The sequence below is a fragment of the Mustela putorius genome, unplaced genomic scaffold, assembly GCF_011764305.1.
Source record: "Mustela putorius furo isolate JIRA1106 unplaced genomic scaffold, ASM1176430v1.1 tig00000460_pilon_pilon_pilon, whole genome shotgun sequence".
Classification (NCBI taxonomy): Eukaryota; Metazoa; Chordata; class Mammalia; order Carnivora; family Mustelidae; genus Mustela; species Mustela putorius.
The window spans coordinates 6263697-6284041 of record NW_025421389.1 but is presented as its reverse complement, the minus strand read 5'-3'; the positions used below and the strand labels follow the sequence as shown (position 1 = coordinate 6284041).

Here is a 20345-nt window from a genome sequence, read left to right as displayed (position 1 = left end):
AGGAATGTAAATAAACACAAGATAGGAAGTGCTAATTGCAGTAAAACTATTAATGGGTAACTGGAGATCAGAGGGTGGTATAGATTCCTACCACCAGTTGAGATCCATGGTCATGTGTTTCATTTTGCACAGGACTGAGATATGTGGTATTAGGAGCAAAAGAAGAATATGTTAATTACCATCAATATAAAATAACGTCTGGAACTCTAAGAACCGTTAAATCCCTGATTCTCCTCCCCTATGGTCTGAGATAGCACTTAAGATTTAGAGAAAAGATACAAAGGGAGATGTCCAGCTTTGTAATGACTAGGCCAACATCAGGAAGTGGTACAGGAAGCTCAGAGATGTGCAGGGATTAGGGTCAGTGCATTCCAAGGGAATATGAAGAGGTGCTATAATTCCCATGACAAAGTAAGCACTCAGATAGATGTTAACATTATGATAATGGAAGAAGAATGGGGGGGCAATAAAACCAGTGGAATCCAAAGTTAAAAATGATATGCTGTCTATAATTAGCAAAGTTCTGAAAATGAGGTAATTTGTTTATTTATTGAGTAAGTCAGCAAATGTTTTTAACATCTACTGTGTACCAGTTAGGTACTTTTCAAGGCACTGTGTATAAAGCAGTGAATGAAATCTATAAAAGCAGAACTTTTGGAGCTTATATTTTAGTGGTAAGAGGCAGACAATAAACAAAGGCAAATACAGAGTATGAGGTATTAACAAAAGCTAGAAAAACTTGTGATAATATTTAAATACACAACTTTATGTAATCTTCCTATTTTTTTCATGTTTACTTCCTATATTACCATGTTAAAAGCTATTAATCGTACTCTCATTTTGCAGATGAGGAAACCATGACTTAGGTTAAATTACTGATTTGAGATCACAGGTTGATAATCAGACCATGTAATAGAATAACTCAGGCTTAAACTTAAAACTTCTGCTCCCAAATCCCATGCTCTTCTCACTTTCTTATATCATTAACTGTTTAAACTTCTTCTGTGGTAAGAAAATTATTTGATACAATATAGGAGCAATCACAGGAATTAAATAACAAAAATAAGTACCCATAGCTTTAGAAAGTTCATTATAACTTGCTTCTAATACATTTCTTATGTGAGAAATTGAACATGAGAGAAACACAATTCTTAGGACAGATGTAACTAAATATGGGGAGAAAGCGGAGCTTTTGAATCCCTATTTTGTTTTTGTATTCTCTATCAAAAGAGATTCCTCTCCAGACTGGACAAGGTAGAGCATACATAGTTAAGGGGGAGCTAAAGCTTGAAGTGGATGAGAAGTTAGATGTTTCAAATTTAGATCAGAATGAGCACATTATTTTGAGTGGGTACCTTGTGCCAGATCCTGTGCTAGGCTCTGGATATATACTGATGATCAAAAAGATATCTTCTTTGTCCTTGTGGAGGCTGTTTCCAGGATTTTTCAATGAGTATGGGGGCTCTGTTGTTGGTTCTGTTCTGACTGATCCTCTTCTGAGGGAAGATACAGAAGCTGTGCTTGTCAAAGGTCTAGATGAGACAGTGCTGGAAAGGAGTGCTCATACACCAAATGATGGGATCTGCTGTATTAGAGTAGGCTGAAATCAACACAAATAATTATAAAGTCCCTGCATTAAAATTAACAAAACAGCAGCCGCAGAGCTGAAATACCAAAATGCAGAAAGGAAGAGATCCATCCTGCTGGCAGTTTATACGAAAGAGATTTAGAATGCTATCTGATGGCAGCTTTCACTTAAATAAAATCTGTGACATCTACTACCAAGTTTTGAAAACTTGGGTTTTATTACTATGAGTGATATTACCATATTTTTTCATACTGGTTGGAGCACAATTGAAGAATTTGTTTTTGTGTTTTTGTTCAGGCTATTTTGTTTTAGGAGATATTTTAACAAAGTGGAATGCTTCCAGGAAATGTAATTTAGGATTTCTCTGAAAATAAATGAAAGGTACTGGGAGTTCAGTTTGAAGTTGACCAAGATGGTGACAGGAGACTGCTGAGCTCCCTTCCTCCCACACATACCCCAAATATACAGCCACCCACAAGCAATTCCCTCTGAATTAGGTATAGAAACTAGCTGAGTGACTTTACATATTGTGAGAATGAAAAAATATTCACACCAAAATAGGTGGGAAAGGCTGAGACATGTTCTTATCATAAACCTCATCCCCTGATATAGTGTCAAAATTGAGAGGGAATCCTCAGCCCCTAGCTTCTCCCTGAGGAGTGGAAGATTCGGAACCCACATCTAGTGTCCCAACTTTTAAGACTCCCACTGGAGATATGGGCTTCCAAACACCTAGCTCTGAAAGCTGTGCCCATGAAACCCATAAAACTCTCTATAAAAAAGGAAGCAATTGTAATGGCCACATGAGCACTAATCATGACTGCCCCCCCCACCCCACAGGGCTCAGCACAGAGGGAAAGTCAAAATCATCTATGTCCCAATCTGTCCCCAAAGAGGTATATCTGGAACTTTAAAGGTTACTGTTTGAGGGCCAGCCAGGCTTCTAATTTAGCAGGCAGCTAGAAGCTGACTGCAATCTCTCCAGTCCTGGGGAGCCAGCAGACACATTTCACACATTCTTCCAGTTCACTCCAATAATAAAACCAAGTCCCCGAGATCTCTCTGGATGGAGCTTGTGCACATATCTGGTACCTAGCTTGCAGCAGTGACCTGAGGCTGCTGGATCACCTGGTTGTAATAGTCAATAGCACCTCTACTCATGAGCACTACAGTACTATAGCAAAGAGTCCTTAACAAGGACAGAAGCTTCTTCTTCCCAACTGGCTATACATACCTAGGCCCAACACAGAGAAAGCAAGCTAAAATGCCCATCTCCCAGTTTCTCCCTGAAAGGAGCTTAGCAATATATTTCTCGATGGTGCCTGAGCTTCCAGGCTCTAATCAGTCTGCATCTGGCTGCTGATTGTGATCCTCTCCTTTGGGACAGTGTCAGCTCCTGGCACTTGCTCAACTACTATGAGCCACAAAGAAGACGGCTCAGACAATCTCAAAAGTTTGAGAGACAACTAGGAACCTGGGCTGGGATGATCAACAAGGCTCATCTACATGAGATCATTCTGTCAAGATGGGGAGAGATGACTCTTTGTATATAATACACAGGAGTTAACAGAGAGTAAAAGAAAATGAAAAACAAACAAACTAAAAACCAGAGGAATATGTCCCAAACAAAAGAAAAAGAAACTCCAGAAACAGATCTTAATAAAATGTAAATAAGTGCTTTGCTTTATAGAGAGTTCAAAATAATATCATAGAGATACTTATTGAGGTCAAGAGCACAACGCATATGCAAAGTGATAATTTCAACAAAGAGATAGAAAATATAAAAAAGTACCAAGCAGAAATCATAGGGCTGAAGAATATAATAGTTGAACTAAAAATCTAATAGAGCGGCTCAACAGTAGAGTTGATGAAGTGGAAATAACAGATCTGCAAACTCAAAGACAGTGTCGTAGAATTTATCCAATCTTAAGAGAAAAAGAAAAAAGAATGAAAAAATAAAAAATGTTCTGAGAGCTTAAGGGATTTATGGGGCACCTTATGGGACAAATCAGAGAATATACACATTATAAAGATCCTGAAGGGAGAAGAGAAAAGGGAACAAAAAATAATGACTGGAAACTTGCCTAGGTTAGGGAATGAAACAGACATCCAGATCCAGGAAGCCTATAAAGTGCCAAATAAAATGAATCCAAGGAGATTTATACTGGAACATATCAATATAAATTTGTCAAAAGGTAAAGACAAGGAGAAAATCTTAAAAACAAGAAAGAAGCGACCTGCTACAAATAAGAGAACCTCTATAACGCTATCACAGATTTTTTTTAAAGTTTTTATTTAAATTCAATTTAATTGACATATATTGTATTATTAGAATTCAGGGATTCATCAGTTGCATATAACACCCAGTTCTCATTACTTCAAGTGCTCTCCTTAATGCCCATCACCTAGTTACCCGATCCCCCCATCCACCTCCCCTATAGCAACCCTAGGTTTGTTCCCTATACTTAGAGTCTTTTATAGTTTGCCTCCCTCTTTTATTTTATTTATCCTTCTCTTCCTCTATGTTCATTTGTTTTGTTTTTTATATGAGTGAAATCATGTAGTATTTGTCTTTCTCTGACTGACTTACTTTGCTTAGCATAATACCCTTTAGTTCCATCCATGTTGCTGCAAATGGCAAGATTTCATTCTTTTTGATGTTGAGTAATAGTCCATTATAGAAATATAGCACATTTTTATCTGTTCTATGTTGTCTGTTGATGGACTTCTGGGCTCTTTCCATATTTTGGCTATTGTGGACATTGCTGCTATAAACATTGGGGTGCATGTGCCCCTTCGAATCACTGTTTGTATCTTTTGGATAAATACCTTGTAGGGCAATTGCTGGGTCATAGAGTAGCTCTATTTTTAACTTTTTGAGGACCCTCCATACTGTTTTCCAGAGTGGCTGTACCAGTTTATATTTCCACCAACAGTGTAAGAGAGCTCCCTTTTCTCCACATCCTCACCAATATCTGTTGTTCCTGACATGTTAATTTTAGCCATTCTGACCAGTGTGAGGTGGTATCTCATTGTGGTTTTGATTTGCATTTTCTTAATGACAAGTATGGAGCATTTTTTCATGTTTCTGTTGGCCATTTGTATGTCTTCTTTGAGGAAATGTCTGTTCATGTCTTCTATTTCTTGACCAGATTTTTTGTTTTTTTTTTTTTTGGGGGTGTTGAGTTTGATAAGTTCTTTATAGATTTTGTATACCAGCATTTTATCTGTTAAGATAGTTGCAAATATTTCTCCCACTCTGTAGGTTGTCTTTTGGTTTTGGCAACTGTTTCCTTTGCTGTGCAAAAGCTTTTTATCTTGATGAAGTCCCAAGAATTCATTTTTGTTTTTGTTTCCCTTGACTTTGGGGACATGTATAGCAAGGAGTCGCTGTGGCCAAGGTCAAAGAGATTGCTGCTTATGTTCTTCTCTAGGATTTTGATGGATTCCTATCTCACATTGAGGTTTTTCATCCATTTTCTTTTTATTTTTATGTATGGTGTAAGAAAATGGTCCAGTTTCATTCTCCTGCATGTTGCTGTCCAGTTTTCCCAACACCATCTATTGAAGAGATTTTTTCCATTTGATGTTCTTTCCTGCTTTGTTGAAGATTAGTTGAGGGTCCATATCTGGATTCTCTATTGTGCTTCATGGAGGTGTGTGTCTGTTTTTGTGCCAGTGCTATATAGTCTTGATGATTACAGCTTCAAATCCAGAATTTTGATGATTCCAGCTTTGTTTTTGTTTTTTTTTTTTAACATTCCTTTGGCTATTTGGGGTCTTTTCTGGTTCTGCAGAAATTTTAGGATTGTTTGTTTCAGCTCTATGAAAAAAAGCTGATGGTATTTTGATATGGATTGTATTGAATATATAATTACTTTGGGTGGCACGGATTTTAACAATATTTGTTCTTCCAATCCATGAGCATAGAATGTTTTTTTTATTTCTATGTGTCTTCCTCAACTTCTCTCATAAGTGTTCTATAGTTTTCAGAGCATAGATCTGTACCTCTTTGGTTAAGTTTATTCCTAGGTATTTTATGGGTTTTGGTGCTCTTGTAAGTGGTATCAATTCCTTAATTTCTCTTTCTTCAGCCTCATTGTTAGTGTATAGAAATAAAACTGACTTCTGTGCATTGATATCCTTCCACTTTTCTGAATTCCTGTATCAGTTCCAGCAATTTTTTTGTAGAGCCTTTTGAGTTTTCTACAGAGTATCATATTGTCTGTGATGAGTTAGAGTTTGACTTACTCTTTGCTGACTTGGATGCAGTTTATTCCTTTGTGTTGTCTGACTGCTGAGGCTAGGACTTCCAGTACTGTGTTGAACAACACTGGTGATAGTGGACATCTCTGTTGTGTTCCTGACCTTAGGGGAAAAGTTTTCAGTTTTTTCCTATTGAGAATGATATTTACTGGATTTTTTTTTTGTTTTGCTTGTTTGGCTTTTATGATATTGATATTGATATGATATTGAGGTATGTTCCTTCTATCCCTATACTGTGGAGGTTTTAATCAACAAAGGATGCTGTATTTTGTCAAATGCTTTTTCTGCATCTGTTGAGAGGATCATGATTCTCACCCTATCTTTTATTAATGTGTTATATCACATGGATTGATTTGCAGATCTTCAACCACCCTTGAAGCCCTGGAATAAATCCCACTTGGTCATGGTCAATAATCCTTTTATTATTGGATTATAATAAATAAATAAATAAATAATTATTTATTTATTACTGTTGGATCATATTAGCTAGTGGCTTGCTGAGAGTTTTTTTTAATCAATGTTCATCAGGAATAGGTCTGTAATTCTCCTTTTCAGTGGGTATCTTTGGTTTTGGGATCAAGGTAGTTCTGGCTTCATAGAATGAGTTTAGAAGTTTTCCTTCCATTTATATTTTTTGGAACAGATTTAGAAGAATAGGTACTGGGACGCCTGGGTGGCTCAGTTGGTTAAGCAGCTGCCTTCGGCTCAGGTCATGATCCCAGCGTCCTGGGATCGAGTCCCACATCGGGCTCCTTGCTCTGCAGGGAGCCTGCTTCTCCCTCTGACTCTGCCTTCCACTCTGTCTGCCTATGCTTGCTCTCGCTCACTCTCTCTCTGACAAATAAATAAATAAAATCTTAAAAAAAAAACGATATATTAAAAAAAAAGAAGAATAGGTACTAATTTTTCTTTAAATGTTTGGAAGAATTCTGCTGGGAGGCCATCTGGTCTGGGACTCCTGTTTCTTGGGAGATTTTTAATTACTGATTCAATTTATTTGCTGCTTATGGGTCTTTTCAGATTTTCTATAGCTTCCTATTTCAATTTTGGTAGCTTACATGTTTCTGGGAATTCATCCATTTCTTCCAGATTGCCTAATTTGTCAGCATATAATTGCTCATAAGTCTCTTATAATTGTTAGTATATCTGTGGTATTGGTTGGGATCTATCCTCTTTCATTCATGATTTTATTTATTTGGGTCCTTTCTCTTTTCTTTTTGATAAATCTGGCTAGGCATTTGTTGATCTTACTAATTTTATTACTATTAATTTATTGATCTTATTAATCTTATTAATCCTTATTAATCTTATTAATTCTTTAAAAGAACAAGTTCTTAGTTTCATTGTTCTGTCTTACTGCATTTTTAAAAAAATTTCTATATTTTGATCTCTGCTCTAATCTTTATTATTTCTCTTCTTCTCCTGGATTTTGGCTTTATTTGTTGTTCTTTTCCAGCTCATTTAGGTGTAAGGTTAGGTTATATATTTCTTATTTCTTGAGAAAGGCTTGTATTGCAGTATACCTCTCTCCTACAACTGCCTTTGCTGCATCCCAAAGGTTCTGAACTGTCATGCTTTCATTTCATTTGCTCCTATTTTTTTTTTAAGTTATTTTTAGTTATTCCTTAATTTCCTAGTTGACCCATTCATTCTTTCTTAGGATGCTCTTTAACCTCTGTGTGTTTGTGGTCCTTCCAAATTTTTTCTTGTATGTGACTTCAAGTTTTAAAGCACTGTGTTTTGAAAATATGCATGGAATAATCCCAATCTTTTCATACCATTTGAGACCTGATTTGTGACCCAATATGTGGTGTATTCTGAAGAATGCTCCATGTGCACTCAAGAAGAATGTATATTCTGGTGTTTTAGGATGAAATGCTCTGAGCATATCTGTGAAGTCCATATGATCCAGTGTGTAATTCAAAGCCCTTGTTTCCTTGTTGATCTTCTGCTTAGATGATCTTTCCATTGCTATGAGTGGAGCATTAAAGTCCCCTACTATTATTGTATTATTATCAATGTGTTTCTCTAATTTTGTTATTAATTGGCTTATATATTTGTGTGCTCCCAAGCTGGGAGCATAAATATTTATAATTGTTAGACCTGGTTGGACAGATCCTTTTATTATTATATAGTGTCCTTCTTCATCTCTTATTACAGTCTTTACTTTAAAATCTAGTTTGTCTGATATAAGGATGGCTACTCCAGTTTTCTTTTGATGTCCTTTGACGTGTTAAATTTTTCTTCGCTCCCTTACTTTCCACTTGGAAGTGTCTTTGGGTCTAAAACGAGTCTTTTGTAAACAGTATATTGATGGGTCCTGGTTTTTTTTTTTAATTCATTCTGATACCTTGTATCTTTTGATTGGAGCATTTAGTCCATTTATATTCAGAGTAATTATTGAAAGATATGAATTAGTGTCATTGTATTATCTATAACGTTGCTGTTCCTGTAGATTGTCTCTGTTCCTTTCTGGTCTTTGTTACTTTGGGGCTCTCTCTTCGCTCAAAGTATTCCCTTTAATATTTCTTATAGCGCTGGTTTAGTATTCACAAATTGCTTTAGTTTTTGTTTGTCCTGGAAACTCTAACTCTCTTTCTATTCTGAATGACAGTTTTGTTGGATAGAGTATTCTTGGCTGCCTGTTTTTCCCCTTTAGCATGTTGAATGTATCATGCCAGTCCTATCTGGGCTGCCAGGTCTCTGTGGACAGGTCTACTGCCAGCCTTATGTTTCTACCTTTGCAGCTTAAGGACTTCTTGTCCTGAGCTGCTTTCAGGATTTTCATGTTATCTTTGAAATTTGCAAGTTTCACTATAATATGTCCAGGTGTTGACCTATTTTTGTTGATTTTAAGGGGAGGAGGTTCTCTGTGCCTTCTGGACTCAAATGCCTGTTTCCTTCACCAGATTAGGAAAGTTCTCAGTTATAATTTGTTCAAATGTCCCTCTACCCTGCTCTTCATTTTCTGGAACCCCCATTATCAGGATATTATTTTGTTTTATGGAATCACTGAGTTCTCTAAGTCTTTCTTCATGATCCAATAGTTGTCTTTTTCTTTTCTTTTCAACTTTTTTATTTTCCATCAATTTGTTTTCTATAATGCTGACTCTCTTCTGCCTTATTTATCCACATTATTAAAGCCTCCATCTGTTACTGCATCTCAGTAACAGCATTTTTAAATTTCAGCCTGATTAGATTTTAGTTCTTTTATTTCTATAGTAAGGGATTCTCTAGTGTCTTCTGTGCTTTTTTCAAGCCCAGCTAGTATCTTTAAAATTGCTCTTTTTAAGTTATAGTTCAAACATTTTTTTAAAAGATTTTATTTATTTATTTGACAGAGAGAGATCACAAGTAGACAGAGAGGCAGGCAGAGAGAAAGGGAAGCAGGCTCCCCGCTGAGCAGAGAGCCCCATGTGGGACTCGATCCCAGGACCTTGAGATCATGACCTGAGCCGAAAGCAGCAGCTTAACTATATTGATTAAATCCCTGGCAATGACTATTACCTTCTGCTTTCTTTTAGGGTGAATTTTTGCCCTCATAAAGATGATCCTGCCAGATGCAGGGTGTCAGGGTTTAGTGTAGGGTACTCCAGCTTCCACTGGAGGTGGAAGTCTGTGCTTGTGGGTGGGAGAGAATGATGTGAAGGAATGAGAATATGGTGTCATCCCCCATCTTGTCTCTGGGAAGCAGAATTCACAGATACCCCTGTTCAGGAGGCCCTGTTAGAAGAGCAAAGAATCTTCTGTGTGCTGGGATTTCATCAGTTCCTTGTCTTTATCCTGTCTGTACCTGAGCCATCAGCATGTCTGGAGCCACAGAACTCCTGGATTTTCACTCTGGTCAGTGGCTTGGATTCAAAACTCCGGGTTTTAAAGGACCTGGTAACGTGTGGGCCTACTCCTGTCCCTCAGAGGAGAGGCTCATGGTGTGCCCAGCACTGTCCTACCCCTGAAAAGCCATTATATAGTATGCACTCCGACTCTAGAATTTATGTAATGCTCAACAAAAAGCTGGAGCCAGGTTATTGGCCATCTGCACTTGACTCAGTCCCCTACTTCCTTCTGTCCCAGAGAGACCATCACAGAGGCTTGCATCTATTGTGGCAGACAGTAAGAAGTGGTGGCTAAGTTATCTGCAGTCTGCTCCTTTCTTTACTTTCTGCTTAGTTCTGTTGAAGAAAAGCAGCCACTTGATGTGTGCACAGAGATTTAAACCTATTGTGACTCCTAGCAAAAAGTTAAGAGGCCAGGGCGCCTGGGTGGCTCAGTGGGTTAAGCCGCTGCCTTCGGCTCAGGTCATGATCTCAGGGTCCTGGGATCGAGTCCCGCATCGGGCTCTCTGCTCAGTGGGGAGCCTGCTTCCTCCTCTCTCTCTCTGCCTGCCTCTCTGCCTACTTATGATCTCTCTCTGTCAAATAAATAAATAAAATCTTTAAAAAAAATGTTTTAAAAAAGTTAAGAGGCTTTCTGTCCTCTGCATGCACCTCTGACTCTGCTATTGAGCACCACTCAGTGTCTCCTGGCTGGCCTTTTGTCCTTGGAGAAGCAAAATATTCTCTTCCAAATGCCCTTTAGGAAGGGAAGTGATCTCTCACTGTGCTACCCAGAGGATATCCTTACCAAGATTTATTGTGCACTCCCGACCCACTGGGTTCTTTCCCACTTTCTCTCTCTTCCTGATTTGCTCCATGCAAAGGGTTTCCTCCCATCAATGACCATGAGGCTTTCCTCGCTCCCAATTCATGATTCCAAACATTGCATCTGCTATGTTCTCTCCCTCCATCTGTGCAGATTTTCTTAATCCTCGGATCATCTTCCTAGCTGTTCAAAATAGTTGAATGTTGATCTAGCTGTATTTGAAGGGAAAGGCAAATTCAGGGTCCCCCTAATACTCCACCATCTTAATTTTGCCCCCTCCTTATGGCTGCCATAGATTTTTCAACAGAAATCTTGTAGGCCAGAAAAAGTGGGGTGATATATTCAAAGTACCAAAAGAAAAAAAACAAACAAACCCACCAACCCAGAATACCCTACCCAGTGAGGTGTCCTTCAGAATTGAAGGAACAGTGGATTTACCAGACAGATAAAGCTAAAGGAGTTCATCACAACAGACTAGCCTCACAAAAAATGTTAAAAAGAGTTCTTTAAGCTGAAAGAAATGGTAAGTTAATTAGTAACAGAAAAAGCTAATTTGTAACAGGAAGACACATGAAAGTATAAAACTCACTGGTAAAAGTAAATGTATAGTTAAATTTAGAAAATAATGTCATGGGTAAATAAATTTAACTCCAGTATGAAAGTTAAAAGACAAAAGTATTAAAAATAATTATAGCTACAATAATTTTTAAATGATCCATTAGGTAAAAAGAGGTAAATTGTGACATTAAAAATATAAAAGGTAAGGAGAAGATTAAATATGTAAAGTATATGTTTGAAGTTAACCTGTTATTAGTAGTATAGACTGCTATGAATATGAGATGTTTTATGTAATCCTCCTGGTAACCACAAAATAAAACCCTGTAGTAGATATACAAAAGATAAAGAAAAAGGAATCAAAGCCTACCAGTACAGAAAAATCATCAAACTACAGAGGAAGAGATAAAGAGAGGAACAAAAGAATTATAAAAAAAATACAACAAACAAGAAAAGCATTAACATAATACCTTCAATAATTACTTTAAATTTAAAATGGGACTAAATCCTCTGATCAAAAGACACAAAGTAAATGAATAGATTAAAAAAAAAAAGACCCAACCATCTGTTGGCTATAACAGACTCACCTCAGCTTTGAGAATACACACAGACTGAAATTGAAGGGGTGGAAAAAGATATTCCAAGCAAATAGAAACCAAAACAAATAAAACAAATCAGGAAGTAGCTATACTTATAGCAGACAAAATAGGCTAAGACAAGCTCTCTATCAACAGTCAAAGAATGTCTTTATATGATGACAAAGGGGTCAATTTATCAAAAGAATATAACAATTGTAAATATTATGCTCCCAACATAGGACCCCCATATACATAAGGCAAATATTAACAGTTCTGAACAGAGAAATAGACAGCAATACAATGCCAGCAGGGGTCTTACATTCCTCAGTTCCAACAATGGAGTACTCATCTAGATAGATACTAAATAAAGAAGCATGAGACTTAAATTATATGTTGGACCAGAGGGACCTGCAGAATATATACAGAAATTCCCACCAACAGCAGGAGAATTCACATTTTTCTTAAGCACACATGGAATATTCTCCAGAATAGATCATATATTAGGTCACACAACATGTTTTAATAAATTTAAGAAGTTTGAAATCATACTTTCTGACCATAATGATATGAAACTAGAAATAATTACAAGGAAAAAAACTTAATAATTCACAAATATTCACATGTGGAGATTATACAACATGCTCCTGGACAACCAACTGGTCAAATAAATGGAAAAAGAAATTTTTAAAAATCTTGAAGCATATGAGAATGGAAACACAACATCTCAAACTTATGAGAAGCAGCAAAAGCAGTTCTAAGAAATAAGTTTATAGTGATAAACACATACATTAAGAAAGAAAAGACCTCAAATCAAAAACACAACTATTTACCTCAAGGAACTAGAAAAAGAACAAATTAAGCTCAAAGTTAGTAGAAAGAAAGAAATAACAAAGATCAGAGGAGAAATAAGTGAAACAGAGATGAGAAAGACAATAGAAAAGATCAATGAAACCATGTTTTTTTAAAAAAGATGAACTTGACAAACTGAACTATACTAAGAAAAAAGAGATCAGATTCAGTACATAAAATTTTAAGTGAAAGAGTGGAATTACAACTGGTACCACAGAAATATAAAGGATCATAGCTTCTACTAGTATGAACATTCATATGCCAAAAAATTAGACCACCTCGGAGAAATAGATAAATTCCTGGAAACATACAGCCTACTAATACTGAATAATGAAGAAAGAGAAAATCTGAACAGACCAACCAAGTATTAGTAAGAAGACAGAATCAGTAATCAAAACCTCCCCAACAAAGGAAAAGCCAAGACCAGATAGTTTCACTGCTTATTTCTACCAAACATTTAAAGCAAAACTAGCACCAATCCTTCTCAAACTCTTCTACAAATAGAAAGGAGAAAATGCTTCCAAACTCATTTTATGAGACCAGCATTACTCTGAGACCAAAGCCAGACAAGGACACTATAAGAAAAGAAAATTACAGGCCAAGATCTATGATAAGCATAGATGCATAAATCTTCAATAAAATATTATCAACCAAATTCAACAATACATTAAAAGGATCACACAACATGATCAAGTGAGATTTCCTCTGGGGAGAGGAGGTGTTGGGAAAACTGGATATCCACATGCAAAAGAATGAAACTAACTTCCATCTTATCATGCACAAAAATCAACCCAAAATGGATTAGAGAGTTGAACATAGGATCTGAAACCACAAAACTCCCAGAAGAAAAGATAGGCATAAGCTTCTTGATATTGATCTTGGTAGTAGTGTTTTGCATTTGACATCAAAAGCAGAAGTAAACAACTGGGACTATATCAGAGTAAAATGTTTCTGCACAGCAAAGGAAATCATCAATAAAATGAAAAGGAAACTTATGGAAATGGGGTAAAATATTTGCAAATCACATATCTGATAACAGGTTAATATCCAAAATATATAATATCTTGTACAACTCAATAGCAAAATAAGAAATCCCAAGTAACCTAACCAAAACTGAGCAAAGGGCCTGCATTATGCATTTTTCTAAAGAAGACCTGTAGATGTCCAATGGGTACATGAAAAGCTGCTCAGTATCCCTAATAATTAGGAAAAGGCAAATCAAAACACAATAAGACATCCCCTCACTCCTGTTAGGATGTTAGGATACAACAAATGCTGGCAAGGATGTGGAGAAAAGAAAACTCTCATATACTGTTGGTAGAGATATAAACTGGTACAACCACTATGGAAAATAGTATAGAGGTTAATAAAGAAATTAAAAATAAAACTGCCATATGATCTAGAAGTCTTATTTCTGGGTATATATGCTAAAGGAAATGAAATAACTATCCTGAAGAGATATTTGTACTCCTATGTTCATAGCAGTATTATTCATAATAGCCAAAGTATGGAAACAGCCTAAGTATATGATAATCAATGAACAGATAAAGAAAATGTGATTGTTTCATATGTATATAAATAATGTATATGTGTTTCAATAGTGTATATATAAAAACTTGATTATTTTATAATTACATGTGATATTCCATGGTGTGTCTAAACTCATATATATATGTTCATATATATATATATTCATATATATTCATATATATATTAAATCTTGCCATTTACAACAACATGGATAGATCTAGAGAGTGTAATGCTAAGTGAAATAAGTCAGAGAAAGGCACTGATATGACTCGTGTGGAATTTAAGAAATAAAATAAATGAACAAACAAATAAAAAAAGAGACAACAAACTTAAATACTGTTTTTTTCAATCCACAGTCGCCAGGGTGGTGACTGGGGGTGATGGGTGAAATAGATGAAGGGAACTAAGTATACAGGATAAGAAGTGAGAAATGTACAGAATTGTTGATTATTATATTGTACACCTAAAACTATTAGAACGCTGTGTGTTATTTATACTTGAATAAAAACAAAACACAATTCTGAGACTCAGGGATTCTTATTTAATGGGATTCAATATTTTTAGCATTCATTTATTGAATATTTTTAGTGCTTCCCCTGAGCAAGATGCTTCTATACTAGACCTCTAATCTGGTCACTAAAGGGAATGAAGAGATTCTACTGTTCCAGAAAGGAAAATGTGGCAATAGCAGTTGCTTTTACCAAAGCCCGAGGAATAAGTCCATTCAAACTCCAAAAGGAATAATAAGACCAAGGAAATGACCTGAGAATGAAGAGTAGAACTCAGGGTTTGTGAGCGGTGAGGGGATGCTCCTAATTATACAGGAGCTTTGTGAGAACTGGACCTCACATTGCTCTCCTAAGCAATTCAGGGCTTCTAAACTGTACCGAACTTTACTAAATTGACATTTCATTTTTCTCAGGGTCGTAGCCCTATAATGATGACGGTGTATACAGCAAGTTCTTTGGATGGATGGGGCACTGCCCCCCATTCTGTGAATTCACATTGTGAGTACTTCTTAGATCCTTTCTCAGGAGAATAGATAACAGAGATGACACTGGCCTGTTTCTTTTTTTTTTTTTCCCTGCTGGTTAGAGTACTTTGAATATCAGATTTAGGGGGCTAGGCTGAATGGAAACCCCAGAGTGAGTTGAAACTAAAATTTTAGCAGTGTTTCCACTCTGCTTATATTTTGTGGAGGCTATTAAACATTAGAGTGAGTCGTTCTAACAGGGCAATTCAGTGAAAGCGTATTGGGTGGAAGTAGTGTGTTCTCTGGTCCAAGACTATCTGCCACAGCCTTCCAGGAGAGTTGATGAAGATCAAATCTGGTTTGAAGTAAATGTTTCTGGTGCCATGATTTTAGGTTACTAAAGAAGTTACCTAGAATTTACTGAAAAGTTACTAAGAGCTCCCGAAACACTGAGCTTGACATCTATTTACCTGAGACTAAGACATAAACAAATATTTAATGCGTACAGTTTGAACATTCCACAGAGGTCTATTAATTCTCCCAAACTTTGTTTTCTCCCCCATTTCTCCTTTTCATCCTATCTATGTGCAGTGTTAATGAGAGATGTGCATGAAATGTTCAATGCTAGTTTCTCCCTCAACTTCTATATGTTCCATGGTGGCACCAACTTTGGCTTTATGGGTGGATCTGCATCTTTGGACCAGTACCTCCCTATGGTCACAAGCTATGGCAAGTACTTGACCCCCACAGCTGTCTCCAACCTAGGCCACCTGCCATTTGAGCCTGGAGCTTCCTAGGGTGGGTCTCTGGGAACAATCTCTGGGCCTGTTCATATGTTTTGCCTTTAACAAGTGCTGGAGATTGAAGGTTTGATGTTTATTCCTCTTGATGGTACTAGAATTTATCCACCACTAGAATCTAGGCTGTCTGAGACTTTGCAGGCAGAGGCCTTGGTAGCTTAATCTTATCTATCCACTGTGCAGGCCCTTATTCTTAGAAGTTCACTGTGAAACCAGTTACTCTGGATCTCTTGATAACACTAGGGCTTTTGTTAATGGGTCTTCCCCAGTCTATAACTCCACTGAGAGATCAGGTGACAAGTCAAGGGTGAAAGAGAGAAAGAAAGGAAGAAAGAAAGGAAGAAAGAAAGGAAGAAAGAAAGAAAGAAGGAAGGAAGGAAGGAAGGAAGGAAGGAAGGAAGGAAGGAAGGAAGGAAAGAAAGAAAGAAAGAAAGAAAGAAAGAAAGAAAGAAAGAAAGAAAGAAACTTAATTAGAAATTAAATAGAAAGTAGAAACCACTGGATTGGAGGATTGGAGTCGCCTTGGGCTCTCAGCCAGGACTTACTAGATACCAGTTGAAAGCCCTGCAAAGTACAGCAGATGGCTCCTGGTTTGGATTAACTGGGATGTGGTATTTTCTTATTTAATGCCCCAAATCTTTCCTTCCTAAGCTTCTGTATTAAGGATCCTTTTGCTCACTACTAAACTCACATGTCTTCCTTTACTGAAGTTGAAGATTTCTTGGGGGAAAGTGACAAATTTCTTTATATTTTTCAGACTATGGGGCACTGCTGACAGAGAACGGAGAACGTACAACTGAGTACCTTGCATATCAAGAGTTCTTTAGCTCTTCTTTGGGTACCAACAACAATCTCAATCTGAATAGTAACTCAGATGAGAACAGTAACAGTAACTCAGCATCTCAATTGGTCTCTGTCCTATGAAGAGGGGATTGAGGGAATAGATAAAGGTGTACTTTTGGGGAGATATCCAGTTTGTTCCAGTTTATTTTATCATAAGGCACCAGGGATTCAAATATGCCCAAATACAGGGCCCACCCTCTAGGTTCTCAGCACCTAAGGCCATGTGTATCATGGGCTGTGCATCAGAATCCTCTGTGGAACTTGTAAAAACCAGAGATGCCAGGTCTATCCCAGAGCTATTAGAAAGCATTTCTTGGTTGAAATGGGGAGGAAGGGGCAGAATCTGAGCATATGTATTTCCTCATTGGACTTTAGGAGATTCTAATGAGTGACCAGGGTTGAGAACTAATTACTGGTACAGCAGTGGCATTGATGTGCCACCTTCTTTTCCTGGACAGCAGGGCCTCCTGCCTCAGAGCCTATAGATATGGAAGGAATCCCACTCACTCTCTTCCTATTATGATTCTTCCTGGAATTGGGAAGGCATGTCCTGTGATGGCCTGGGCCCTTCATCCTTGGTGGTTTGGGGTGGTGCCATTGAAGGGGGTTGGAGTAGGATCTCATAATGGTCCAATCTCCTGTTTTTCATTGCAGGGATTCACAAGCCTCCCAACCTAGATTCTATACCTATGGCTGTATATAAGTCAGTGATAACAGAATACTACATGTCACTGTGGGATGTCATGCCCTACTTGGGGGAGGTAAGCATCTCCTGGTAGTAAAAGCATGGGATAGGCTTTGGACAGAAGAGAGAAGGGAAAGGCTTAGCTCAGAAAATAGGATGTAAATTACTGGGGAGCCAAAAGCAATTCTTTGTTGTGATGACTTTTGGGTTTTGTTTTGTTTTGTTTTTGTTTTGGGGTTTTTGTTGTTGTTGTTAGTTTCAGAGGCAGAATTTAGTGATTCATCAGTTGCATATAACATCCAGTACTCACCACATCAAATGCCCTCCTAATGCTCATCACCCAATTATCCCTTCCCCCACCATTCTTCCCTCCAGCAACCCTCAGTTTGTTTCCTAGAGTTCAACATCTCTTATGATGTGCCTCTTTCTCACTTTTCATCTTATTTTTCCTTCTCTTCGCTTATGTTCGTTTGTTTTATTTCTTAAATTCCATATGAGAGAAATCATATGGTATTTGTCTTTCTCTGACTTATTTCACTTAGCACAATACCCTCTAGTTCCAACCATGTTGCTGCAAATGGCAAGATTTCATTCTTTTTGATGGCTGAGTAATATTCCATTGAAAAATATATATCTATATATACATATATGTATGTTCGTGTGTGCGTGTATATACACACACACACACACACATACCATCTCTTCTATATCCACTCATCTGTCAATGGATATCTGGGCTTTTTCCAGAGTTTGGCTGTTGTGGTTATTGTTGCTATAAATATTAGGGTGCATGTGCCCCAAACTGGCTGCACCAGTTTGCATTCCCACCAACAGTGTAAGAGTGTTCCCCTTTCTCCACATTCTCACCAATATCTGTTTCCTGACTTTCCTCCATTCTGACTGGTGTGAGGTAGTAGCTTATTGTAGTTTTGATTTGTATTTCCCTGGTGCCAAGAGATATTGAACATGTTTCCATGTGTCTTTTAGCCACTTGTATGTCTTCTTTGGAGAAATGTCTGTTCATGTTGTCTGTCCATTTCTTGACTGGATTATTTGGATTTTTGGGGGTGTTGAGTTTGATAAGTTCTTTTTAGATTTTGGGTACTAGCCCTTTAGTGGATAAGACATTTGCAAATATCTTCTCCCATTCCAGAGGTTTTACAATTCAGAATAATAAACCTGGAATAAGAATTCAGGAATATTCAGAAGATTTAAATGTAAAGAAACAGTGTAAACATTCCAGGATACTGGGAAAATCTCCTTTCAATAACATAGCCAAGAAGATATCCCTTGCCTTCTGAAGATGGTTAGAATGAAGGCACGCTGACTAGATCTAGGACAATGATTTTGAAACTTTTGATTTAGTAGAATGACTCTTCCTTTAAACTTACTTCAAGTGTTCAGTACATAAAACATGCACTAGTTAATCGGGGGGCTGGTTCTGAGGCTCTGTACTTGCATCGTAAAGGTCAGTCATCCTTTCTTTAGGGTTGCACATATTAGAATGACCCATATGCCACTTCTGACTTACTTGTAAGATTTAAAGGAACATAGTTTGAAAACCACTGGTATAGAGGAAAACCTGCATAGTTATTCACACAATACTCAGTAAACATTAATTTTGGGGGGAATAGTATTATCAAGGTGTTGTTTGGGGGGAACTTCCAGTCTAATGGGAAGGAGAGGTGAATAGAGATTAGGGGGTTGTAGGTCCCATGGTAGAGGAACGAAGGCAGCACAGCATTGTCAAGGGAACATAGTATTGTGCTAAAGAGTATAAGTTCTGGAGTCGAGTGGGTTTGAATCTTTACTCCAATATTTACCTTGGGGTGGTCATTTAGCCTCATTATAAGTTTCCATATCTAGAAAATGAGGCTAATAATTGCACTAACCTCATAGGATTGTAGTGTGGATTAAACTCATACTATTTGAACCTGACACATGGAAGTGCTAGCTGCTGTTTCCTTATTTAGAGATATGTTCAGCATGCAGGACTGTCATAAAATCTAATATTATATCCCAGGTGAGATGATTTTGAGATCCAATGGATGAATAAGAGCTTAATGAGATAAACTGTGGGGTAGAATGAGGGAGGGAAAGGAATGTGAGGCATAGTGGAAACCATTTGTAAGGACATGAAAGGAAGTGCATGTTTAGGGAACTGCAAATATGACTGCAATGAAAAGTGTTTGTGGGTTAGTGCCAAGTGAGGGACAAGGCACCACGTGTCAGAGGACCTTTGTGGTTTTGTTTTAAGTGTTTTCTGATGGAATTTGGAAGACACAAACAAATGGCACAGAGAAAAGTAGTGAACCCCTATGTGCTCAACATGCAGCCTCAATTTATTAACGTATGGCTAATACCCTTTCATTTATACCCATACCTTCTCTTCCTCTACTCTTTCTAAGATTATTTCAGAGCAGATCCCAGACATCATATAATTTTAACTATAAATGGTTTAATATGTATCTGAAAAGATAAGAACTCCTTAAAAACACAACTACAAAATCATTATTGTCCTTGATGATGATGATGATGATGATGATGATGATAGTAATAATAATAATCCTTTAAGTCAGTGATTTCCTGGGAAATACTTAGTAACAGACTCTCTAGAAGAAAAAACTCTGTTAGTAGTGCTTGCCAATTCCTGTGGCATAAGTACTCCCACAATGTCTAATTCCAAGCCTCTGGCATGACAATACTGAATACAGAGACAAAATACAGGGTTGGGTATAGATGTGCACAGCTGGCACTAATGAACTGGCTCAGACTGGCTGTGTGTGTGTTTCACCACTGCTAAAAATCATAAAATATCCAGTGTTCAGATTTTCTCAACTATCTCATGACTTTCTTTAGCACTGATTTATTTATTTATTTTAAATTTTCTTTACATTTATTTATTTATTTATTATTATTATTTTAAATTTATTTATTTTTTTCAGCAGTATTCATTGTTTTTGCACCACACCCAGTGCTCCATGCAATCTGTGCCCTCCATAATACCCACCACCTGGTTCCCCCAACCTCCCACCCC

At 37.2% G+C, this 20345-nt stretch overlaps 1 protein-coding gene across 1 annotated transcript in view; it reads left to right on the top strand.

The window, feature by feature from the left end:
• Nucleotides 1-20345, top strand: part of LOC101671676 (beta-galactosidase-1-like protein 2) — a 74657-nt gene that overhangs the window by 36555 nt on the left and 17757 nt on the right. The gene's annotated exons all lie outside the window — the stretch shown is intronic.